We start from the raw sequence: 27805 nt of genomic DNA, 5'->3' as shown, positions 1-27805 counted from the left end.
CACTCTTCCTCACTTCCGGTAAACATCGGCTTCCGGCTGCTGAGCGGGCTAGTGCTCAGGCACAGACAGCCTATTAAACACTATGCCTGAGCGAACGCGCAGTGGACGCGCGCAGCGGGCGCGCCGTTGGCGCGCCAATGGCAAGCCCATCTGCGCCCGTCCGCGCCTAGACCGAGCCTAGGACCAGGTCCGCTGGAGCAGACGATAGAAAAATTGGAAGTATAATGTACACTAGTGAGGAGCTATATGAGCTAGATAAGCTTGCGGGTAATCACCATTGCCAATGGCTGGTTTTAAAGGACGAGATCAAGCAATGTGAGTATTGTAAAACGTCCTTTAACTTTGCCAGAATAAACAAATTTGAATCACAGAACTACACCATTAAAAATAAAAGGAGGGGTGCGGTTTTCAGGGAGTACTTATAAACTCTAGATCCTTAATAAAACAGAATACAGATATTGCAGAACTGTTGGAAACACATAATCTAGATGTGGCCTTTATCACAGAGACATGGGCTGATGGGACATCGGACCCGGATATTGCACTAGCACTACCGGCAGGATACACTGCTACAAGAGCTGATAGAATAGGGAAACAAGGGGGGGCTTGCGATTCTATGTAGAGAAGAGCTGCATGTCCACAGCTCGATCGTGGGTAGCTCCCAGGATTGTGAAATGCTACAATTCCAGATTGCGCTCTCTAAGAATTATACATTAAGAGGCCTTTTGCTATACAGACCCCCTAGGGCTAGGACCTCTCTGTTATCAACCCTAAGCCCTATCCTAGAATCAAGTCTGTTGGGACCAGACTTTACGATTCTAGGGGATTTTAACTATCATCTAGAAAAATTAACTGACAATAATACCGCCGAACTGATCGATGCTATGTCTGGGCTCTCCCTGGACCAGATTGTTAAGCATGGTACCCATGTGGCAGGACACACATTGGATGGGATTTTCTCATCCAACCCTAATCTCGAAATCATAGAGATACTACCTGTCCCATGGTCAGATCATAAAGCCATCCTATTTTCGATCACCGTGAATCAGGATCAGCCTAGTTTGTCCAAAAGTCAGAAGTCAGTCATATATCAAGACTGGGCTAAAATCAACATCCCGGTGCTACATGAAATACTCCACAGGACTAAACATGAACCTGTATCAGACAGCAATCAGTTAGTCGAGAGGATATCCTCTTGGATAAAGACAGCGGTAAATACGGTAGTGCCTATTAAATGTTTTGTTCCAAAACGGAAAAAAACATCAGAACCTTGGTTCACAGAAAAACTCAGAGCTCAAAAACAAGTATGTAGAAGGGCTGAGAGGAAATGGAGATCTAACTATGATCAAAATCTAAAAAGTGATTATGCCCAAACATTATCTGACTACAAAAAACTTGTTATAGGGGAAAAAAGCAACTACTTTACGAGAAAAATCAAAGAGGCTAAGAACTCATGTAAGGAGCTCTTCGTGACAATAAAAAAACTAGCAGGTCCCCCTGTCGGGAAGCAACTGGACTGCAGCGCCGATCTATGTAACAACTTAGGAAAGTTCTTTGTGGACAAAGTCGCTAAAGTGTTTGAACTATTTAAGATCAATCACACTACCAAGACCTCATTAAACTGTCCTAATCCAGAGCCAGATATTTTAAGTCCTAAAATGGGTTTCTGTTTTACGGTCCCTTCAGTAGAACAGATCTGTCAGGTGGTGAAAACCATCAGATCCGGTAATCCAACGGACCCTTGTCCGCCCAAGATAATGCACCTATTTCCTGAGATACTTAGTGAACAGCTATATGGCCTGTTCTCAGAGATAATCCATTCAGGAATCTTCCCAGATGCTTGGAAAACTGCATCAGTCATCCCATTACTAAAAAAAAGTAATCTGGACCCCAATGAACCCAGTAGCTATCGACCAATTTCTAGAATACCCTTCCCAGCTAAGGTGCTGGAGAAGCTGATCAACAAACAACTGAAGGACCTAATAGTATCTAGAAATTACCTGGATAACTCACAATACGGGTTTAGAGAGCAGCACGGTACAGAGGCAGCACTGGTCATGGCAGCTGAAGGTCTCAGGGACACTCTAGATGCAGGAGGGAAGGCCGCCTTGATCCTGTTAGATCTATCAGCGGCCTTCGACACTGTGAACCATGATATCCTCCTGGCCCGCCTGGATGAACTAGGGATCCAAGACTCTGTTCGTCAGCTGATGTCTTCCTTTTTGAGAGATAGAACCTTTTCAGTTATGCTGGGAAAGTGTGCTTCCAACCCCTTCAGGGCACCGTGTGGTGTCCCTCAGGGCTCAGCCCTGAGCCCCACTCTTTTTAACATTTACGTTGATCCTCTGGCCTCAATTATCAGAAATTGTGGGTTCATACCGGTCTCGTATGCTGATGACACACAAATAGTGGTGTCAGTATCTGGCAATATAGAGGAAACAGCAGATCGTTTTAGGGACTGCATGATACAAGTGAACCAATGGATGCAATGCAACTGCTTAAAGCTGAACGGCGAAAAAACCGTGGTCATTCTGCTGGGCACTAAGGCCGATTTCTGGTCCCCCAAATGGTGGCCTGATAATCTGGGCGATTGCCCAACCCCAGTAGGGAAAGTCAAAAATCTCGGATTTATATTTGATGATAAACTAACCTTTAATGCCCAGACTTATAATCTGTCATCCTCCATCTGGCACATATTAAAAATGATCAGAAGAATATGCCCATTTATCCCCTTTGATTCACGGAAAACAGTGGTCACGGCGCTCGCCATGTCTAGATTCGACTATGGCAATGCTTTATACACAGGGATCCAAACTCAATATCTGACCAAACTGCAACGCCTCCAGAATGCAGCAGCAAGACTGGTGTTGGACATTCCCAGATCCGAATCAGTCTCCGATAGACTGAGGGGCCTACACTGGCTGCCCGTGGACAAAAGGATACAATTTATATCCCTGTGTCTGGCATATAAGGCACTTCACGGCTCAGGACCACAGTTCCTGAGAACTCAATTTAAATGGTATGTCCCAGTTAGAAGTCTCAGATCCACTAATGCCAAACTCGTCCAAGTACCCAAGTTCAGACAGAGCAGATGGGGAGGAAGAAGTTTCCTGCTGAGGACAACCAAGTTATGGAACCTTCTACCCATCAAAATAAAAAACAGCCCAACGCTATTGGCCTTCAGAAAGGCAGTCAAAACATGGCTATATCCCTGTTAATCATTCCTGCAGTAACCTATGTTGTATCCTACAATAGCGACAAGACGCCTTCGGGCATTCGTGCGCTCTACAAATCCAAAATCAAATCAAATCAAATCATTGCATGAGAATAGTCAGGAGTACTGTCAAAAAGAAAATGAATGTCTGGGACACATAATTGGAAAGGGAGCTAGAAAGGTGTCATCAGAGAGAGTGGAAATAATTCACCAGATGAATCCACCTCAAATTCAGAAAGAAGTCAAGATGTTTTTAGGAATGGTTAGCTGCTGTAGAGAGTGGTTACCAAACCTTTCCCTCGTGGCTCAGCCTTTACTGAGGCTGACACACAAGGATGTGTCAGATCCGCTTCCATTGGACAACAATTGCACAAAAGAATTCCTAGAGTTGAAAGAGAAAAAGTGTCACGCCCCGGCACTAGGAATGCAAGTTTATTTAAAAAAAAATACACCAATTTGCAGTGAGAGAGAAGGCTTCGGTCTCTCAGGGCCTGTTCAAAAACATAAATGTTTTCAAGGGTCTGTGATGTATTTCCCAATGACCTTTGACCCCAACATCAATGAAACTGAATATGAGTGTCTGGATGTCATGAAAATCTGCATAAAGCCGAAATCAGACTTTAAGGATGAACGTCTGATTCAGCCCAACAATGTCCATTTTGTAGATGGCCCATAATTGAAAGGTAATAATGACACATTAAGAGCAGCACATGCTGTGCTTCTTATACATTATGTTGTCAAAGCTTCATGGCTTTCAGTAGTTACCTCAGCCCAAAATTCAAAATTGATTGCCCTTACCATAACATGCAGTATAGCTGCTCAAATGGGAGTCACTGTTGTCATGGGAGAGAGAAATAATTATTCAGTTGCACAAAATTGTGTTCTGTTAGCATATACATTCAATTGAATCTTCATAGGTGAATTAATAGAGGCTCAAGAAATTGTTTCAGAAGCAGAACAACAGGGTTGTATCAGAACTGTTTTTGAGAAAAGTGACAACTGCATAGTGGCAAATGTGTTATTGCAAAAACTGATGCCCAGGTATAGATTGCCAGTTTCTAATGAGGTTTCAAAGATGATGTGTGCAGTACCACAGATTAGACATGGATTGGATGGTAGCTATCTCCCTGATATTTCAAGCATAATAAATCAACACAAAGACAGTACAGAGTTACACTTTGCAAAAGACTGTGTTTCAGCATCACTGAAGTGGCTTGAAAATGGACATGCAAATGCACTTGTGAAAAACATAGATGAAAAGACTAGCCATTGCTGTGATGGTCTGACTGATGTGGAGCGTGCAGTTTCTCACCAGATTGCAGCTGCTACATAAGATCTACATAATGGATGGTGCCAAAACTTTGATCTGAGAGATGCTGTGAAATGGAAAGCCCTGTTCCAAAGGAACCTGGCAAAGACTGTTGTGAAATGTGGTGGCCTTCCAAATTGGGTGCATGTCTCCCACACACGTATGGTCCTGTGTCCCCTTGATAAAACAGCTCCTCTTCAAGAAGAGATGCCAGCAGTGGTCAAAAGTCCACAGAAGAGGGCCAGTCAAGCTGTAAGGGAAAACACAGAGTCTGAAGCAGAACTAGAGAAAACGGAAGTGGCACTGGAAAAGCAAAAAGTGGAAACTGACTCGGATGAAAGCGGTGTCCAAAGGGTGAAAGAGTCAGATGCAGCCTCTGAAGAAGAAATTAATGCTGTGGGCCTACGAGTGGAGGTAGGAAAAAGCTGGCTGAAAGGGTATCCAAAACGTTTGCAGTGGCCCCTTGAAAAATCATTCGCACCAATAACTGAAACATCTCAATCTTATCAAAGTGAAAATAAAAGTGAAAGGCTTGGATTGAAAAAGTGCAAAGAATTGATGGTGCTCTGTCAGTTTCTCAGCACCCGAGTGGTCAAAATGCATGGAAAAAGTGCAGAATGACACTTTGAATGATCTGTATGAGCCACCCTGATAGCAAGCTGGTGACAAAGAGAAAAAGAGAGGCTGAAACAATAACTGAGAATTGTCAAGAGCTGAAGAGAAAAGAATCTACGAATGATGAAAGAAAAAGGAAAAAGAAGAAAAGAAAATAGAAAAGAGAACTGTCCTGTTGAATTTTCCTTTTATTATTTTAGTTACTTATTTTAGAGAAGACTAACAGGGTCATAAGACCGCCCGCCATCGGTGCGGGGGTCCCGTTGCAGACATTAGGATGCACCCGCCACACTGGCGGGCGCATCCTGCATTCCTGACATTGCAGTGGGCGGTGCTCTCAGCACAGCCCGCCGCAATGCCAGGAAGGCATGTCGTGCACTTCCATGCACCCCGCGGTGCCTGCCATGTTGTGCATGGAACTGCAGAGGGGTACCATAGGTACCTCCCATGTGCACCCCCTACCCCCCCGAATTCCTGGGGACCCGCTACAGGCCCCCAATGGCAAAAAAACGCTTACCTTTCCGTGGCGGCGTTGCCGCCACAGAAAGGCACATCCCCGCATTTATGCTAATATGGATGGCGGTGTCTCCCTGACACTGCCACCATGTTAGCTGCTTTTCTGCCCGGTCGACTCTGCAACCAGGTGGAAAACCGGCGGACGGTCTTTCCGTCCGGCGGGGTCCCCCACGCCATTGTAATGTGGCGGGGGGAGTTTGGATGCGAGCGGTGGTTTTTGAGGGCGGATTGCCACGGCCATACGGGCGGTGGCGATCCGCCCACTATCCAAATGAGCCCCTAAGAGTTCCAAGAAGCTACTTACAGAACTCTGCGCTAAACTTTGAGCTTGGCTATATATGATGTGATTACAGACAAAAACTTGTTTGCCTTAGAAATAGAGGTAAAATTGTTATATGCTCAGCTTTTGCAATAAAAATGTCACTTGTGAAAATAAATAAGTGTGATGATTTACAAATCATTTTAGGTATCATGATTTGTTAACATCTAAGGGGGTAAGTTGATAGAGCTAGATTTCTCAAGAGTAAGCATCGCTCTGTTTTGTGTTTCAGACAGACTGCATTTAAATTGGCACACAGATTTTGGTGCAAGAGAAAACACATGGCACATGAAATAAAAAATGAGGCCTAGTCAAAATGCTTTCAGTCTGAAATGCTTGTGCTGAATTACGTAACTAGACACAATATCGAAAAAAATATATAGAATGGACATAATATCGAGTACAAAATATAGATTGAACAAAATATCGAATGGACATAATATAGTGGTTAATAATATCGAAATGCAGGTAAGTAATATCAACTGTTAAAATATCAAAGTACATAATATAGGCATTAAAATATATCGAATTTTCAATAATATCAATTTTTTTAAAGTGTTTTGCATGTTAGTATATGTGTGGGTTTATAGGGGAATAGGGTGGGAAGTAATTTAATTGTAATTAAGTAAATATTTATTTTTATTTATTGGTATTAATAATTAATTTATTGTTAATTAATTATTAATTGGTAATTAGTTTGTATTAATTGATTAATTGATAATTATGTTAATTGTATTAATTTATTATTCGTAGCGGGTTGTGGGTATATAGAGGAATAGAGTGGGAAGTCATTTATTTGTGACTAATTAATTATTGAAAATATTTTTGTGTATTGATAATTAATTTACTGTCAATTAATTATTAATTGGTATTTTTTTATTATTTAAAAAATTTTGGTATTGGAAATTAATTGTTTGTTGGTTAATTAATAATGGGTAATTATTTTTGAATAAATAATATTTATTGGTATTTATAATTAATTCATTATTAAATATTTTGTAATTAGTAATTAATTATAATTACTTTTTTATTGGTATTGATAATTAATGTATTTGTATTAAAATATTAAATAATTACTTCCCTACTGTTGCACTCACTGGAGTGGGAATAGTAATTTGTATCCTCCCGCTATCCAACGCTTTCCCTACTGTTGCACTCTCTGGAGTGGGAATAGTAATTTTTACCCCTACGCTACCCAACGCTTTCCCTACTGTTGCACTCACTGGAGTGGGAATAGTAATTTTTACCCCTACGCTATCCAACGCTTTCCCTACTGTTGCACTCTCTGGAGTGGGAATAGTAATGATTACCCCTATGCTATCCAACGCTTTCCCTACTGTTGCACTCTCTGGAGTGGGAATAGTAAGTTTTACCCCTACGCTATCCAACGCTTTCCCTACTGTTGCACTCTCTAGAATGGGAATAGTAATTTTTACCCTCCCGCTATCCAACGCTTTCCCTACTGTTGCAGTCTCTGGAGTGGGAATAGTAATTTTTAACCCTATGCTATCCAATGCTTTCCCTACTGTTGCACTTTCTGGAGTGGGAATAGTAATTTTTACCCCTACGCTATCCAACGCTTTCCCTACTGTTGCACTCTCTGGAGTGGGAATATATTTATTTTTACCCTCTCGCTATCCAACGCTTTCCCTACTGTTGCACTCTCTGGAGTGGGAATAGTAATTTTACCCTCCCACTAACCAAAGCTTTCCCTACTGTTGCACTCACTGGAGTGGGAATAGTAATTGTAACCTCCCGCTATCCAACGCTTTCCCTACTGTTGCAGTCTCTGGAGTGGGAATAGTAATTTTTACCCCTACGCTACCCAACGCTTTCCCTACTGTTGCACTCACTGGAGTGGGAATAGTCATTTTTACCCCTACGCTATCCAACGCTTTCCCTACTGTTGCACTATCTGGAGTGGGAATAGTAATTATTACCCCTATGCTATCCAACGCTTTCCCTACTGTTGCACTCTCTGGAGTGGGAATAGTAAGTTTTACCCCTACGCTATCCAATGCTTTCCCTACTGTTGCACTCTCTAGAATGGGAATAGTAATTTTTACCCTCCCGCTATCCAATGCTTTCCCTACTGTTGCAGTCTCTGGAGTGGGAATAGTAATTTTTACCCATATGCTATCCAATGCTTTCCCTACTGTTGCACTTTCTGGAGTGGGAATAGTAATTTTTCCCCCTACGCTATCCAACGCTTTCCCTACTGTTGCACTCTCTGGAGTGGGAATATTCATTTTTACCCTCCAGCTATCCAACGCTTTCCCTACTGTTGCACTCTCTGGAGTGGGAATAGTAATTTTACCCTCCCACTATCCAAAGCTTTCCCTACTGTTGCACTCACTGGAGTGGGAATAGTAATTGTAACCTCCCGCTATCCAACGCTTTCCCTACTGTTGCACTCACAGGAGTGGTAATAGTAAATTTTATCCTCTCGCTATCCTACGCTAAAAATATTGAATATTTTTTATTAATATTACGTTAATATATATATGTATAAAAAAATAAAAATGTATGTTTATTGTTTTTTAACTTACCTGTTTGTAGATAGGGATTCGATATTTTGGCATTCTATATTTTTTCCTCGATATTTTGGCAGGTCGATATTTTCCTCCTCGATATTCTGTCTGTGATCCGCTGAATTAACATGTGTTTTTTTCAGTGTAGAGAAACTCATGATTGCAGTTTTCTTTTTTAGCTTTGAAGATAAAATGGAATGTGTTCTCTCCTCCCAGCTCCTTTCCCTTGTAATCTCAAGAGACTCTGGCTTTGTTGCATATTTAGACAATGAATATTCAGTTCATAACACATCTTTTTATAATGTGTATTAATTAATGCACCAACACTACATGTGAGGCAAAAGCATTTTGCATGAAAAGCTATCTAAAACATTAGAGCATGTTGATGTATTAACTGCTTGCACTTTGAAAATTTGCACTGGTGCATGTTTATGCTATGTTGTACATAGCACATTTTTGCATTTTGTGCACAAATAATAGAAAAGCTGCTTTAAATTAATAGTTTTTGCTAGGTAATAACTAATACAGGGTAATAGTATGGGGGAAGGTAAACATAATGGATTTTATTACATAAATTAATACTTTTTAGTGTTTGTTTTGTTTTTGGCCTACCATAAAATGGCCGCCTGGGAATCCAGCAAGGCTGAGAATTGTACTGAATGAGAGACGCATGCGCAGAACTGCCAAGTGCCTCAAGTGAAGACACAATGGGTCAAGGCCACAGCGAACTGTAAATTCTTGTTATCGTGCCAATGTACCAGTCTTTGTGGAAAGTATCCTTCCTGCATGTGATGTGAAAGGAAGGAGGAAATGGACTGATACATTTTTCTGCCTTAAAGTTGCATATTTGTATAATTATTGATGGTGAAACAATAAGACTGTATTAAGCATTAACGCTTCCTTTGTTAAAACTGGTATGTGTTGGATTTGCAATGAGAACAGGATGGTGAGACCCTCATGTCATCAATGCCAACCAATCACAGTGCAAGTTTCTACTGAAACTGCAACATTATTAGTGTAGTCAGCCAAGAATTAGAGTATAAATAATGACCTCTTTGGAGGCGTGTTAGCTTTTAGGGGGCGTGTTGGCTTAGTGCATGGGACTAGAAGAGATAGGAGGAGAGAGGAGAGGGAGCAGATGAGACCAGACATCATATGGGTTAGGTACATGAACGTCGCGGGTGCAGCCTGGGAGGAGATTGTGTCCGAGGAGAGACAGAGGGAGGTGGGGACCTTTGATCATATTTTTTCAGAGAGTCCTTGCACGTCATATTTTTGGCAAGGCAGATCACATTCCTCTGTGGCCTGTGAAGGAGGGGCCTTTTCAGGAGCAGCCTCTCTGTCAGACAAAGGAGAGGGGGAGAGACAGGTTGAACAGACCAGGGCACAGAGTGCAGCTGATAGAAACGGTTTAGATTTAGATGCTAAAACTCTAAGTTTATGCTTAGACTAACTAACTAGTTTTGAAACAATGTATTTGTCTTGTGCATTTATTTCTCTTTATGGGAGATTTTTTCCAATTATTAATTATTGATTAGCCTTGCAAACTCACTCTTGAATTATATTTTTCCTGAAACTCTTTAAAGAGTTCTGACTGACATAGAATTTGGGGTGTTTCCTCCTAATGGAGTGCTTTGTATGCAACCTTTAATATGTTTTGTATTAATTCTATTTTTTCCTATTTTTAATTCTGTAATCTGTTTGATATTTAACTAATGAATAAAGGGTCAGAGAACTTTAACTTTTAACTAGAAAATAAAACCCTTTAAAATACTCACAACTCTCTTTATTGGCTTAAATATTAATTGCATTTTTAATTTTTCATGTTTACGTAAAGTCTCCTGAAGGTAATACATGGTGACAAGGGTCCAACACCTTTACAGCGGTAAATTAGAAGTAAGTGAGGTTTTGCATTGAGAAATTACAGTGAAATTACCGCTGCATCAGAGTTGGATCAGGGGGTCTGGCCAGATGGAGCTAAAGACATCAATATCATCAAGATAAGCTGCACTATAGGATTCCAAGCCAGCCAAGACTTGATTCACCAACCTCTGAAAGGTGACAGGTGCATTTTTCAGGCAAAAAGGCATGACAGTAAACTGATAATGCCCATCTGGGGTAAAAAATGCAGCTTTGTCTTTGGCTCCTTTTGTCTGGCCTATCTGTCAGTACCGTGATGTGAGATCAAAGGTACTCAGATATTTGGCTGCTCCTAACCAGTCAATCAATTCTCCTGCCCTAGGAATTGGGTGCACGTCACAGCATCGAGGCCCCTACACTCCACACAGAAACTAATTTCTTTCTTACCACCCTGGGTATGATATTTGGGGCATAAGATGATTGGACTGGCCCAGGGGCTCTCAGATGGCTCCCAATTGTAGCATCTTGCTTACATCATCGTTGATGCTCTCTTTCACATGATCAGACTGCCTGTAAATTTTGTTTTTGACAGGTAGGTTTTAACCAGTGTCCACGTCATGGGTATACCAGCTAGTCTGACCAGGGGTCAATGAGAAGAGTTCAGCAAACTGATTTAGAACTTGCCTGCAATCAGTCTCTTGTTGGGCAGTAAGGGTTCCTGACCAAACCACTCATTCTACTAACCTATCTATTGGGTTGTTTGACAGGATTTAAGGGAGAGGTTCACTCTCTGCTTCCTGAACCCCATCTGTGACCATGAGCATGGTCACATCTGCCTTGTTGTAATAGGGTTCAAGGTGGTTCACACGGATGACCCTCTTGGGGTTCCTGCAAGAGGCAAAGTCTACAAAGAAGGTGACCTCTCCTTTTCTTTCTAGGATAGGGTAGGGCCCACTCCACTTATCTTGGAGGGCCTTGGGGGCTACCGGCTCCAACACCCATATCTTCTGCCCTGGTTTGAACTCTACCAAAGCAGCCTTTTGGTCATACCTTTGCTTCTGGAGCTCCTGGCTGGCCTCAAAGTTTTGATTTGCTTTTTTCATGTACTCAGCCATCCAAGAGCGGAAGGCAAGTACATAGTCCACTATGGCCTGTGGGGGTTAAACGAGAGACTTATCCCATCCTCTTTCCAAGGCACAATGGTCCCGAGACATTGTAGGGGCATATCTACTCATGCTGATATACCCTCACATAGGCTAGAGTGCACCCTGCTTTAGAGTGGAAGGCCTGCCGTAGGAGTGACTTACCTATATATCATGCAGTGTAAGGGTGGCATGGTACACAGGGCTGCAGCTTGTCCTACACCTGGATACGCAGTCTGCGGTAGCAGCACTGTTGGGTCGGGGTGATGGGTCCTTAGGGGACCTTCTTCTGTCCCCATGACCTGGGTACCAGGGGTACTATTTACTGGGCCTTACAGGGGAAACAGGAGTTGTGCCAATCGTGGTACAGTTTTTGAGAAAAGAGATCTGGCACTGGGAACCTGGTTTGCAGGGACCCAGTGGACTTACAGCTCAAAATTACATCACACATCAGACAAAAAGTGGGGGGCTCACCATGTCAAAAGAGGCACTTTCCCCGTCTGTATTGTCTGAAAAGTAGTTAGTGATCACTTCCTGGATAGTGGATTTAAAGGCAATGTCCACAAGCAATAATGGCTGTGATGGAGCAAGGATTCAAGGAAAAGAAACTTGCTCGGATCAATCTCTCATTAACAGGTACTAATAATTAGAATTAGTAAATAAGAGAAAACTAACATGCACACAACATTTACATATGGGGAAGAGAGCTTTATGCACGCTTGAATAACAAAGAATATTTTGCTACGTAACTAAAATCCTGCTTGAAACTGAAAAACGCTTTGCGCATGTGCAAACCTGTACCGCGAAAGTAACCATGTGACTAACCCATTTGAGAGGGAAAACTCTCAAACATGTGCAAAGATTACTAACTTTAGGCACTGTGTGCCTGGCATATGCTTGCTTGAACTTCAAAAGATGATGTTGCTGCTAATGCTCTTGCTTAAATCAAGAGAATTTAACATGGGATAGAGTAGAAGTGGGTGGTGAACAGTGACAATCACATATCCAAGAATTTAACATCTGTTTATTTTTTCTTTTATTAATACTGTATGTTTGGGCCTAATGTGCTAAGCCAATGAAAAAGATGGTGGTGAAGATGTACGTCAGTTGGGACATGCGCAGTGTGATAAAATTGTGACCCGCTGATCGGATCGTTGACAGGCTGCCAAGAGCCAAGGACAAGATGTTGTGTGAACGTGTTCATCGGCTGTATAATTCTATTGAAAAATTGTTTAAATTGATACATCAGATGCATGGGGAAATAATAAGGCAGAATAATAAATTAGCTAAAGGGGAAGGGTTTTGTTAAACAAAGAATTAATTAAGAAATGGAACGTGGGGGGGAGGAGCTTAGCGCTTGACCAAGATGGCCGCGTGAGCCTTGAGCTCCCACTACCCTCGCGCCCTCCGGCACTCATCCTGTCCTAAATCCTGATTTTCATGCACGATATCCTGCAGATGAGTCACAGCTGGGGCGATTGACGTTGTCCGGGTCAAGATCGCCCACCGGGGACTGAAGTTGTGCATGGCGGAAGATTGCGGCCTACCTCCAAAGGATGCCAGGGGCTTGCGTTGGCAGGATGCCCGGCCACTAATTGACCAACAGCGGCCTTGGGAGGTGTGAACTGACGGACGGATGCCGTGGCACTTTCACTTTCGCTTTCTCGCCCTTTGTTTGCTCCGGGTTGGGAGTGCGTCATACAGATCCTCTGTTGTCTGGAAGACCTCCACCCGGTCCTGACTGGCTGTTGAAGACCTAGTCGTACCTGTCTCCTCTACCTGAGTGAGGGACGTCCTCTTGCGACTGACCGTCCTGCTGTCCGAGATGTCGACCAAATCGGAGGCAGACAGGTCGAAGTCTAAGACTACCAGGCGGGGAGGCTATGTCCAATCCAACAATATGGATCGCTATGCCCAGCAGAAGGAGTCGCCTGGTGGATCGGGACAGTCGCTGGAAGCACAGAAGGCCAATTCATCCCCAGCCTCGGAGTTATCATTGCAGGATATCAAGGGGGCGATAGATGGGATGCAATCTTCGATTGGGCGACAGTTCGAGACCCTGGCGCACAAAGTGGACATGATTTTGGTCGATGTCAACTTGATTCGCGCGGATCTGGGGAAAACCAATGAGCGGGTCAAGTCCCTGGACCTCAAGACTACTGGCCTCGCGGACGATGTCTCGGAACTCCAGGCTGAGGTCCGCAAGCTACGAACCGCGAATGACCTCTCCGCTCGCCGGCTCGAGGACTTTGAAGGTCGGGCCCGGCGCAATAATGTGCGCATTATTGGGGTCCCGGAAACTTCGGATGAGCTCTCCGTGGACCTCCTCGTCGAGGACCTGGTGGTGAATCATCTTGCGCCAAAGGGCCTCGGCAAGTTTTTCGCGGTGGAGCGGGCTCACCGAGTGCCTGGCGGACGGCGGCCGATTGTCGCCCGGATCTTCCACTTTCGAGATCGAGACGCTATCCTGCAAGCATCGAGGGTGACAGGCCCGGTGCCTTTTCAAAATGCCTCTGTGAGCTTTTACCCTGATTTCACCCAGATGGTGCAGAAACAGAGGCAAAGTTTCCTGGGGGTGAAGCAGCGGCTTAGGGATGTGGACCTGAAGTATGCCATGCTCTTCCCCGCTAAGCTGCGTGTGGTATATGAGGATCGGACTTTCTTCTTCGAATCGCCGGACATGGCAGGGGACTGGCTGGATGCACTCCCTCGGCGACAGCCCGGCCGGGACAGCGTGGATGGGGTGGAAGGCGACCGGGATGGACAGAAGTGATTCCTTCGGTGCTGGCCTGCTTCGATTCGGCCCTGGACAGTGACTCGCACCTTATTGCAGTAATGGGAGGGCGGCGGGGGTAAGATAGGGGCTCTTTCCTCCCTTGGGGTGCTTTTTGTAGATTTGTTTTTGGTAGGGCGACAGGCACACTGCAAGTTGGGGGGGCTTTGTAAGCTGACGCAGGGGTGCAGGGTGGGGGGGGGGTTTCAGGATGTTGGGGTTGTTGTTTGGGGTTGTTGTTTTTTCTTGCAAGGCGTCAGGATTGTCCGATTGTGGTTCTCTGGGGGGGGGGGGGTCTCTTTGTGTTCAGGGATGGGGGATAGGGGCTTAAACGTACTCAGCTGGAATGTTAATGGCTTAGGGGACCGTATAAAACGGGGGATAGTCCTGCAATTTTTGAAACGGACCTTGCCAGATGTGGTCCTCCTGCAGGAGACCCACCTTATAGGGAATATGTGTTATGCACTTAACAGAAAGGGCTACAAATTCATTGCTCACTCGGGGTTTTCCTCGGGATCCAGGGGTGCGGGCATACTTGTCAGAGCTTCCCTACCATTTGAGGTTGACTCCACCATTGCTGATGATAGGGGGCGCTTTGTGGCCGTGTCGGGGAGGTGGGAGGGCAGAACGTTGGTTTTGGTTTCTGTTTATGTCCCTCCTGCCTTGCAGGCCTCCACGTTTGCTGATCTGGGCAAGGCCTTGTTGGAACTCCCCGAAGGGATGCTAGTGGTGGGAGGGGACTTCAATGCGGTTGGTTCTGGAATGCTAGATAGGTACCCGCCCAGAGACACCGGGGGGGCTCAGAAGTGGCTTCCCGACTTTATTGATACTTTTGGCCTGGTAGATTGTTGGAGGCTGCGGCACCCCACTCAGCGACAATACACCTTCCACTCCGGGGCCCACGGGAGTCTCTCCCGGATTGATTATCTGCTCACTCTGGCGGCACACGCCTCTTTGGTAACTGAGGTTAGGCACATGGCACGGGGCATATCAGATCATTCACCGATGTGGGCACGTCTGGACATAGGCCGGGTGGCGGGGGGCAGGGTGGCTCCCGTTAACCCCTGGTACTTTCGGGACCCCAAGCTGCGCAGCGCGTTGCTGAAGACAGTTGACCACTATTTTCGAGAAAACCAGGGCTCAGTTGACTCCGCGGTGTCCTTGTGGGAAGCTTCTAAGGCTGTACTGAGAGGAGAAGCCTTGTCCCTGGTAGTGGCCGCCAAGCGGCGGAGAGACGCCGAGGTGAGACAAGTGGAGGACGAGATAGCGGCTTTAGAGTTGGCCTTAGACGGGGATGTTGAGACGTCCACGCTGCACAATTTGAGCCTGAAGCAATTGGAGTATAGGGATCTGGTGACAAGTGCCGCCAAGACCCTTCACAGGGAGCAGCAGGGGCGGTTGTATGATGTTGGTGATAAGGCCGGGAAATTGCTGGCATGGCTGGACAAAATGGAGCGTGTTAATCGTGTGGTGCCGGAGTTGTTGACGGATGGGGGAGAGGTTGTCACTGATCCCGACGGTATAGTCCGGTGTTTCTCAGACTATTTTCGTACGGTATACGCCTCGGTCTCGGATAGATCGACTGAGGACTCGTGTGATCTTCTGCGTGACATCGCTCTGCCCCGCCTTTCCGCCATTGATAGGGAAGACCTCGATGGTGATATCACTGTAGACGAAGTGACAGGTGCTATCCGTGCGTTGCGCTCCGGCAAGGCTTCGGGCCCAAATGGTCTGCCGATAGAGCTGTACAAGCTTTGTCCGGATAAGTTTGCTCCTCACTTGACCGCCATGTTCGTGGAGGCGCGGAGGAACGGGTTTCTTCCGCTCGATCAACGGCTGGCGACGATCGTGGTAATACCTAAAGACGGAAAGCCCCGGGATAGGTGTGGTTCCTATCGGCCGATCACGCTCCTCAACGCCGAGCCGAAAATCCTTGCCAAGATTCTCGCGAACCGCCTGGTCCGGGTACTTGGTGACTTGATCCACCCGGATCAGTCGGGCTTTATCCCGCACCGTAACACTGCACTAAACCTTAGACGCCTCCACGGAGTGATTGCCAGGACGGGTACGATACGAGAGCCGGCTATTGTGGCGTCCCTCGACGCCACGATGGCCTTTGACACGGTAGAGTGGGCATACTTGTGGGCGGTGCTGGCCAAATTCGGCTTTGGGCCTGGATTCGTGGGGTGGGTGAGGCTGCTCTATGAGGGGCCTCTTGCAAGCGTCGTGGTGAACGGGCGGGCGTCGGCACCTTTCGAGCTCGGGAGAGGCACCCGGCAGGGTTGCCCCCTGTCGCCGTTGCTGTTTGCCCTTGCTCTTGAGCCGTTGGCGGCGTGGATACGGTGGCACCCGGATATACGTGGGCTTCGTTGGTCGCCTGACCACGAAGACCGTATTTCACTGTACGCTGACGACATTCTGTTATATCTTGCCTCGCCTAAGAAATCTCTGATAGTGGTTTGTGACGTCTTGACATCTTTCGGTAGAAACTCGGGCCTAGTCATTAATTGGGGGAAGTCACACTTGTATGTCCTGTGTGGGGATGTCCCGCCTGTTCCGCGTAACTGTTCGATCCAGATAGCCCAGCAGGGCTTTTTGTATTTGGGGATCTATATTTCCACCGACCCCATCTTGCGCTACGAGAAGAACTTGCTTCCTCCCTTGGCGCGCCTGCGGCGGGATGTGGCGGGCTGGCGGCGATTGCCGCTCTCCCTCCTTGGCCGCGCTGCACTGTTTAAAATGATGTCCCTTCCCCGTTTCCTCTATGCCCTGCAGAATACTCTTGACCTGGTCCCGGCCAGCTATTTCCGTGAGATCGAAAGCCACCAGCGCGCGCTCTTATGGGACGGGCGTCCGCGTATCGCAGTCGCTAAGTTGACGCTTCCGTGGTATGACGGTCGTATAGCGCTTCCAGACATTCGACGTTATTACTGGGCCACCCAGTTGAGCGCGATTAACCATGGTGTCTATGGTCCGGCGCTCAGCCCTGGCTTCGCCATGGACCGCTGGTTGCTCCGTGGGGGTAGTTACCACAGAGCGTTGTATTCGAAATCGTCGGACCCCACCCTCACGGGGCCCACCAGAGTGGCCGTCCATGTGTGGAAGGTGGCGACGGACTCGCTGGGCTGGAGGGGTAAGCTTACCCTTGCCACCCCTCTGTTTGACTCTGAGATTCTGGGGAAGCTTTGGCGCACAAAAGGGTTCGAGAAATGGGATTTGATCGGCATATCCAGGGTTGGAGACCTTTTGGTTAAGGGTAAGATAAAGTCGTTCGAGGAGCTGCAGAAGGAATACGAGCTGGGGAGCACGGAGTTCTTCCGATATGCACAAGTGCACCACGCCTTGCGGTCAGTCCTTGTGGAGGGGGAGAAGGTGCCCGAGTCCTCTCCGTTGGAGGATCGGATCCTGGATGGTCACATGCCTGAGAGCACGATTTCGCTCATCTATAAGAAGCTTATCAATGTTCGGGCGGATCTTCTCCTAGGGTTGCGCGCCCAATGGATAAGGGACGGCCTTGAACTAGATGATGAGGATTGGCAGTACGCAGTTTCTTCTCCCAAAGAGGTCGCTATCCCCGCGCGCCTGAGGCTGGTGCAGCTTAAAATACTCCATAGGGTCTACGTGACGGGGCCCAGGTTGGTTCACATGGGTTTCTCTGAGGAGGGCCTATGTAAGAGAGGCTGTGGTTTGGTGGGTACCTTCCTCCATATTATTTGGGAATGCGGTGCGATTATGGAGTTCTGGAGGCAAGTCCACGAGGTGATGGGGGAGGTGACAGGAATTGTTATGCAGCCTGAGGCGCGCTGTTGTCTCCTGAATGTCTGGAGTCCTACTGACCACAACGCGGCACAGACTCAGTGGGTGACCCTGGGGAACATGGTAGCCAAGCGCGATATCGCTCGGCTGTGGGGCTCCAATAGGCCGCCCACATTGACAGCGTGGATGGAAAACATGGACTGGAGCATGTTTAGGGAGAAGACAGTGTATTGTGCTAGGGGGCGCCCTCGGAAATGGCATGCTGTGTGGGGGCCATGGAACCAGTACAGAGGGGACATATGCTTGCCCCCCGACCCGGACCCACCTGAGGAGCAACTTTGCCCTTAGTCCTTTTCCGGCTTTGACTTTCCCGCTGATATGTGATTGTTTCTAGAGTCTCTGCCTTTCCCTCCTTTCCCTTACTATAGATCAGTGCCTGTTGGACGTGATGGGGCTCGTCCCCCCTGACGGGAACCTCTCTTGGTGCTTACGGTACCTTTCGCCTTGCTTGTGTTTAGGGTTGTATTTATGTTTGTGCAAAATAAAACCTTTGGCTCTCCTGTCAGTGATATGTGGACGCAAGCATGTGTTGAACTTCTAAAGCTGCCGTACCTCCGGGATGTCGGCTGAATAGCTGTGTCACTGATATAAAATAAAGGTTTTTCAAAAAAAACAAAAAAAAAAAGAAATGGAACGTGACAGCATGACGCGATGACAACTCTCCTGCCCAATCACAGTCCATAATTAACTGATATTTGCAACTTTTGAGGGTGTGACATGCAGAATTAAAGAGTATAACTAGAGTGACTTAAGTTAAGAAAGGGCAGATGTCGATGCTGAGTGAGGTATGGCCGAGAGCTGCTGCTGGAAAGAAGATAACAGACTAACAAGATTAATTCCTGAAAGACAGCCTGATTAGATTGAAGACTTGTGGAAGAATACCAAGAAGGGAGAGAGTGTAAGAGAGGGATGCCTTCCAGTGCGTTGGGGTTCTAGAGAAGTGTAGTAAGTATTTCCCTGTCCTGATCCTGTCCTATAGTCTTTGTCTCCTGACTCTTAATCAGGTGACCTCCACCAGTCCTTTGGCCAGAGGGTTGGGTTCCCCCATTTCACCATTTGGTAAATATTATTCTGTCTTAAATTTGCATATCTTTTGCAAATGTATGATTTATTATGCCTTTTGTCTCTTCATCTATGGCTCCTAAATGCATGCATTAATTTGTTGAATGAGTCTATGAATTGAATGTATTTGATAAACAAATTTTCTCTCCCATGAAAGTTGATGGAGTTTGCACTGTGAATCTGTACAAATGAGCATTCATTTGACTGAGTTATTAGATAAAATTAGTTGAATCTTACCTGGAGTCTGTGATTATTTTATTGAGAGTTATGAGACAAATTAGTTAATTTGTTAATATCACCATCAACTACTCGGCTAATGGTCCATTGACCAAAGGAAGAGTGTTGATCTGTGAAGGTTAGTTAGGCATTGACTAATTCAGATCAAGGTGAAAATAGAACTTGACCCCCAGCAAAACGGTCAGGAAACTTGAATGTGAATGTGGGCCCATTTTGAAATTGTGTTGATTGTGAAATTTTCATCCTAGCTTTTCTCTGGATCAGCTGTAGCAGCCATGTTGGGAATGGAGTTGGTATTTTCTGTCATTGTATTTTCACCTTCAAAGGATAATGATCTGGTAAGGTCTTGCCCAGGTAGAACATGTGCAGGACCAAAGTTTGGAGACTGGCCGAGCTTAATATGCTGTCCAGCTGGGCATGGTGTCCGTAGGGTGGGGAGAAGAATGAGTTTTCTTTTAGCTGGGGGGCCTAGCTCACCACATACTTATCAGAGACGAATGATGTAACATGCCAGTTAAAGCTATGGCATTCCAGATAAACAGTGTACCTGGTCGGAGAGGGTGTTATCTGTCTAGTATAATATCCAGCAAAAAGTTTGATTCACCTCCCAACAGTCATGCTGTGTCGGTCCAGTGAGCAAATTTGGCTGAGTTTCCAAGAACTGCAGCTGGTCAAAGTTAGGCACATAAAAGCTCTCCAACACAATGGACAGACCATCAAGTCACCCATTCAACACAATGTATCAACCTTCCAGGTCATTCAAGGAGTCTTTGTTGGCAAATGGCACCCCAGGTTACTGCCTCCCTGGAGAAGGAGGAATATGTAGTGTGAAAGAGCTGGACATGCCAATCATGACAAAGGTGTTTATACTTGCATTGATCTAGGTGTGTTTCTTCGAGGAAAATAATGTGGGCTCTTGTCCTCTTCAATTGTGGGTGGATCTTGTAGTGTGTGGTTGGAGACTACATGCTCATGGTGTTCCATGTTAAGTACTTTTAAGCCCCTTTCAGTGTGTCGTTTGTTTCGTTGCACAGATGAGGTAGGGTACCGAGGCAGTATCGAAGAATTGCCTCAAGACAGTTCCTGTGGCCAAAATAAAGTATGAGATAATGAGAAGTGATGGTAGCCTCATACAAGGAAAGGAACAGATCCCCAAAACTTGAAGGACAGTGGTCAGCGGGCTATACTACCAAACATAAGTGCAGTAAAATAAAGGAACTCCCACAGCCAAACAAAGGCCAGGGGGAGAAGCATTCACTGACCTGAGCAGCCTCTATCAGCGCAATGAGCTGGCCGGCCTGGCATGTATAAAGGGACAATATAGGGCCACCCTCAATATAAAAATCAGCAGTTTACTATACGGGACAGGGAGGTGCAGACTCTGCAACTCTAGTCCTCGTGCACACTGATATTAGGTCCAAACGCCAAGAGCAGACCACTGCAGTTCACATTCTGCCCCAGTATAACATGTCAGTTTCTTGGAGGAGGGGGGATTTGAATCCTGTCTCACTCAGTTGCCAAGACAAAATGGAGCTGGGGATAAACCGCCTACAAACAGGTCTGAGCACAGACCAAGGGAGAAACCAGGAAGCAAAATCAAGCAGTCTCAAGCAGGCCAAAACAGCAAAACCTCAGCCACAAAGCCCTCAAACAAACAAGTGGAAACCAAGACAGCCTTGTTCAGGCCAAACAGCAGACTCCGAACCACAAAGACCACAACACAATAGGCAAACAGAGGCAGCCACAGGCCGGAAAAAATCCCAACATCTAAACTATCAAGCCGACAAACAAAACAGGCAAAAACGAGGCACTTGCGGGTAGAGGAAAATCTCCTCCATAATTTCAAGAGATATACAGCACAAAGTCTGCCTTCCTATCACCCCTGGGTCCCTGGTCCACTGCAATGCTGGGCCCAAGGAAGCTCACAAAATGGCGAACATCCTGGGACTCACCCAATAAACCCCAGAGGGCATGGGTAGGTGACAAAGGAGGGCTCAGGGCCGTCTGGGAGCCAGAGAGCCACTAAGGAAGCCCATGCTGCTGGGCAAGGGGCCAGGAGCTGCTCCCCAACCCAAAATCTCCCTGGAGACAGACAGGCCCAATCCGCACTCTGGAGCTCTGCAGGTAAGAGCCCAAACCAGGCATCCATCAACACCGCCCCTCCAACACCCAAAGAACTAACTCTCCCAGCCAAACAACGAGCGCTACAATCACCCTCCAAACACAGCCTAAACACCAAGAGCAGACCTCTGTAGCTCAGAGCACACCCGCCCGATACAACATGTCTGTTTTTAGGGGGGGTCAATCCTGTTTCCTCACATGCCAGGACAAAAGGGAGCTGGGGGTGTGAAGTAATCTAATAGTAATCCCAAGGGCCACACTTACCAGTGGCCCGCAATAGCAAGTCAATAATAAGCAGTTGGCAACGTAGAAGGTTCAAGCGTTTATTGGCCACAACAGAACTCTACATAGAGGAGCCTCATCGAACCTCACCCATCAGGTGCGCCGAGGAAGACTGCTGGCTCCTTGACAGAATCACACTTATATACGTAACAGATTCAGCATACAAAGCATTGCAAGTGGAAAAACACCAGTTAGCCCTAGAGCTCCTAAATGAGCTCATACCATCTGCACACATAAGGTTACTATCTTCTGCAGAGAAGGTCGGCGGGGTGACTCCCTTTCATCTCGGGCCGAGAGGAATTTCTCTTGATACTCTCTACTGCAGATGTGACCTTGGGCCTCAGTCATAAATACAATTCACCCTGTCTCTAGGCTGGTACGAGCTAAATCCTACAGACAGTGCTCAGAGAGAACCACGTGATCTGGGGCATGACTGGTCATAATCTAAGATGGCCGCAGTATGGTTTCTCGGCCCTTTCTATCATACAAGACACGGAGAATGAATGGGCCATCTTATGAAGCAGTTCTCGTTATTTATGGAGTAGGGATACAGACCAAGATACGTTATGCTAACTTCACATACTGACTTGAATCCCACAGGTGGATCGCCCACACACAGGTCTGAGCACGGACCAGGTGAGAAACCAGGAGGCAAAGTCAAGCAGTCACCGGCAGGCCAAAACAGGAAATCCTCAGCCATAAAGCCCCCCAAAAAAACAAAAGAAACGAGACAGTCACGGGCAGGCCAAACAGCAGATCCCAAACCACAAAGATCACAATGCAACAGGCAAACTGAGGCAGTCAAGAGCAGGGAAAAAAACCTCAATCCTCAAACTATCAGGCCCACAAACAAAACAGGTGGAAATGTGGCATTCGCGGGTAGAGGAAAATCGCCCCAAAAACCTCAGGAGATAGCACAAAGTCCACCTCCTCACCATCTCCCGGTCCCAGGCCCATTTCAATGCTGGGCATAGGGAAGCCTCAGCTCACAAAATGGAGGTGAATGTCCGGGGGTTTACCCAACAAACTCCAAAAGGGCCTGGACAGATGTGAGAGGAGGGCCCAGGGCTGCCTGGGAGCCAGAAAGCCAACCAGCAAGCTCAGGCTTCCGGGCAGGGGGCTGGGAGCTGCTCTTCGGAAAAGACAGGCCCAATCCACACTCAAACAATTCACTCTCCCAGCCAAAAAAATAAGTGCCACAGCCACCCTCCAAAACACATCCAAACACCAAGAGAGGACCACTGCTCTCTCAGTGCACACCCTGCCCTGGTGCAACATATCTGTTTCTTGAGGGGGGGGGGGGTAATCCTGTTTCACTCAATTGCCAAGAAAAATGGGAACTGGGAGTTTACTGCCCACACACAGGTCTGAGCACAGATCAGGGGAGAAACCAGAAGGCAAGATGAAGCAGTCACGGGCAGGTCAAAACAGCAAGCCCTCTGCTTCAAAGCCCCCAAACATACAAGCAAAATCAAGACAGTTAGTGGAAGGCCAGACAGCAGAATCCCAGCCACAAAGACCACAGTGCGAAAGGTAAACCAAGGCAGCCACGAGCAGGAAAAAACCACAAACTTCAAACTATCAAGCCCATACTCCTGAGAATTTGGAAGGAGCAGAGGGGGTTGAAGAGATCATCCAGTCACCTCAGAATCCATTAATGATCCAAAATCAGAAGGTGACACAGAGTCTAATTAAGGCAAGTCCTGAACCTGTGGTGAGTGAGCCAAAAGTAATTGCAGGGAACCAGTGATGTTGCACAAGTAAACAATGACCTTGATCTCGGAGAAAGACGGCGTATTGTGACCAGGGTTTACTGCAAAAGAGAAAAGTGGCCAAGAAGCTGAGAGAGACTGAGACCAAGCTTATTTGTAAAATGCATTCCCTAAACCATCACAGATGTGACTGAGTTGAGCAGACTGAGTGACAGTGAAGAAGAGCAGCCAGAAGTCCAGAGATTCAAGAGAGCCAAAATACTGAGTCAGAGATACTCAGCACCTGAGTGGATATATTATGCAGACGGCAAACTCCAGCCAATCTTTCATTAGCTGAGGGACCAGAGAACAGTACCTACAGAGCCGCTGTGAATAAGGGCTACCACAGTGAAATATTTTACTTTCCTTTAGTTCAATGATTTCAAGTGCTATAATTGAATGATAATAGACTCTGCTATGAACTGAACTTTGATTAACTCTGAACTTTGTTGAATTCTGAAGATTCTCTAGAGCCATGATTCATGTAGAATAGTAGGGTTGTCACTGTAGAAGAAGATAGACCAGAGTTAGGGATGACTCACAAAATATAATTATACATACATTACTCAAAATAGTTTTCCAGTTTGCACAAGTAATATAATAAGCCATAATCAGTATTTTGGTTTCAGCTGTTCTTTTAAGGTTGGATTCTAGAGAAACAATAGTTATACTTTCAAAGAACCAAGTAGGGTGATTGTAGTGGTAGTACTGATTGTCATTATCATGTCCATGGTCACTTTATTGCTAGCCTTGAGTTCTCCTGCAGATGATAGTCCTGTAAAGGCAAGCTCCACTCACGTTTCTACTAATTAACATCCTGTAGGACAATATGAATTTGATTTTAGAGTTTTGCATAAGGGAATTTCAGAGGAGACTTCTTTTTAAATGTATACTTTAAACTCTTACAATAATTTTTAAACATAATGCAGGTTAAATGTCGCTTTGTATGCACTCACGTACCTGCATCTATGGAAGAAGGCATTACCACCCATCTCATTCCCATTATTTATGGCATCTCATGTAGTATAATTCTTAGGTTACTGTATCATCTAGAATATGTTGAGTATTACGTTTCAAATTATGATTTGGTTCTGTCTGAAGTGCCTATGTATAAACATTTAAATCATCATGCTAATGTGAAGGAGATGGACATTGTATGGCATTTCTTCAAGTCACAAGAGAAAGTTGATACTGCCCATGCCCATAGATAGAACCTGACTTGTTCAATGAGCCCAATTAAAAAGATGTTTATTGATGATTTGGAGGATAGGAGAGCAGTTATCGAGGAAATAACTTAAATGGGAGGGGTTATAGGGAAAGATAAATGGGGCAAAGAAGAGAAGAGACATAGAATTTAGGAATACAGTCCAAGCTGAGATTAGTTTGGAAACAGAAAGGGAAGTTATGCTTCCTAAAGAAAGAAGAGAATGTTCAGAATTTCCAAATTGTTGCATGGAGTGATTGTCATCATTGGTTTGATATTCTTGGTTACACAAATCGGATACTTGCAAGGAATGACCCCATTATTTCAGGAGTTTATTATGCCACGGGGCTGGCAAGGAAAAGATTACCACCTTTTGCAAAAACGTTTTACGGCCAAGCTTGCTTGCACCTACACTGACAGCCCCGGGGAGAGACCTAAGGCAGGTGGGCAGGTCCAGAGAGGACTCTCTAAACACAACCCCAGTCTTTGACTTTAAAATTTGTCACAAAAAGGCTTTGCCACCTCCACAGGGCAGCTCCAGCATTATGGCTAGTCCACTCAATGTCAGCTCAATGGAGGCTGCAGCCAATTTAGGTGAGGGAAATTCATCTCTTCCCAACCTTGGCTCAGACACCACATCCAATAACCATAAGAGTCTAAAAGAATACCCACTGTTTTTACGACATCCAAAAGGAGATATTTTAGAGGCCTCTAAGAATCTTTCAGAAGCGTTGCATGTAGCAGCAACTAGCTTGGGAGTGGCAAGATCAGTTGCAGTCTGTCCTATTACTGAGGATTCTTTCAGCTGTCCTAATGCATTGCTGGTCCATCTTCTGCATGTCTAATGTGCAAAGTAGCGCTACGCCTTCTGAAGCTTCGATGAAGTGAGCGATCAGTTTCCGGTGCAACCTAACTCCAGCACTTCCCAAAGAAGTGACCTCAAAGACTCTACTTCATCAGCCCAGGCATTCTTGGGACAACCTCTCTTAGAGACTATTCTGTTAGAGACCCGTGAGTTGAAGTTAGCACAGGCTCAGGAAGTTGCCACACTTCACAAACGGCTGGGTAACATAGAGAAAATTGTATTGCGATACAAGCATGTCTGTAAGAAATGGAGCAGAGATTATCTAACTTGGAGGACCACTCCCTGATTTGGGTCAAATTCATAAACCTTATCCAAAGGAAGCCGGTTGATACATAAAACAAAATTGATGAGATGATAAATTATGCAAGATGATCTAACCTACGCTTTATTGGAATATCGGAAGGCACAGAGAACTCAGGGAGTCATCAGAACACTATTCAATTCATGGAATCTTTGATTAAATCTCACATTCAAGAGGATGGCCTAGCAGATCTTTCCATAATGCGCCCCATCGGGTTAAAGCACAGCGCCCTTCAATCTCTAAATATCCTCGGACCATCATTGTCAATTTTGCAGACTATCGCTTAAAAGAATACATTCTGTCATTGGCTATTCAAAAGAAAGCATTTATGTTGGCAAATAAGAGCCAGGTACATATCTTTTCAGATATGTCCGCAGCAGCTGCACTCAGACGGAGAGACTTTATGGGACTCCTGGGACCATTTAAAGCTGCGGGGGTTCAGGCTGTGATAGTACAGCAGTCGAAACTTAAGGTTTTATTCAAAGCCGCTATCATTTATGCACAGCAGTCAAAGAGGCACAAGCCCTGCTGAAGGACATAGGAAATGACCAAAGCTGAAGGATAATCCCTTCTCTTCTGTGTTTGTTCTGGGTTTTTTTTCTGTCTTGCAAGAGGGAGGGGGGATCCTTTCCCTGGAACCTAGCTAGGTGAAGTAAGCAGTGTACACAGAACCTATCATCCAAATCCATGGTGTTAGAAGTTAAGGTGAGCAGGCCCCCCTTTCAGGATGGACTGATCACTGTGTTTGTTTTAGTGTCTCACATGTTGGGTGAGAGAGGGTTGAAGCGAGGTAGCGGCATATAGGAGGTTGCAAACGTGCATAAAAATGTGCAGTCTCATCAGATAGGGAACAACTTTGGATATTCCAAAGACAGCTATTGATTTATGGGCCATTTTGCTATTCTTTTGACAGCAGACAATCTTTTTTGATCAACACATGTGGATAAGGGTCTAGGCTACAACAACACCGCTATTGCTTAAATGGATTGCAATATTAGAATAATTTCATGTGATGCCAACAGAGTTTTAAAGAAGAATATTATGGGGCCATGATAACGTGTCTGTCTTTGTTTAATCCAGACATCATCTTTTTGCAAGAGACACATCTTAAAGATAATAAACCTAAAATCCTGATTTTGGAGCAATATTTTCAAGCATATTTTGCATCTGCCAGAAGCGCTATGTGTGGAGCCACAATAATTTTGGCTAGACCAATAGATTAGGAGGTCAGGGAAGTCATTAGGGATAAACTGGGAATATGGATCTGGCTTAAGTTGCGGGTTCAATCTGCTTCGATCAATTCAGCTAACTATTATGGTCCAATTTCAGATGAAATAGGTTCTCTGAGAAAGCTACATAATCTAGCTATGGGGGCTGAAGGGCCCCTGATTTTGGGAGGCAATTTCAACTTTATACAGGACCTGAGATTGCATACTTCCAATAAGACAAAAAAGCAACTGAAGCCCAAAACTTCCTTGGTCTTTGCTGCAATCAAGCAGGATTATAATTTACGCAATTCGTGGCATGTGAATCGTCCACACAGAATGCAATATACATGTTTTTCTCATCAATTGAATTCCGCATCCTGACTCAATTTTTTCCTACTAACCTAGTCTCTCAGCTGGATGAGTTCAGATATACTGGCCAATGCTTTCTCTGATCACTCGATTGTATGCATCCACTCTGAGTTTGCAAATGCACATCTTGCCAGACACAGGTGTCAGTCTGACAGAACTCTTCTATCCGAACAGGTATGGCTGTCAGAGACCTAGATGTTTATCACAGAATTCTTTGAATTGAATCACCGATCTGCTTTGGTGCTTGTCGTGTAGGAGGCCTTGAAGGCCACACTATGAGGCTGTGTCATTGATGCAGATTGGGGTGTAC

The sequence above is a fragment of the Triturus cristatus genome, chromosome 11, assembly GCF_964204655.1.
Source record: "Triturus cristatus chromosome 11, aTriCri1.1, whole genome shotgun sequence".
Taxonomy (NCBI): Eukaryota; Metazoa; Chordata; class Amphibia; order Caudata; family Salamandridae; genus Triturus; species Triturus cristatus.
The sequence above is the reverse complement of the archived record's forward strand: the minus strand, read 5'-3'. Positions refer to the sequence as shown.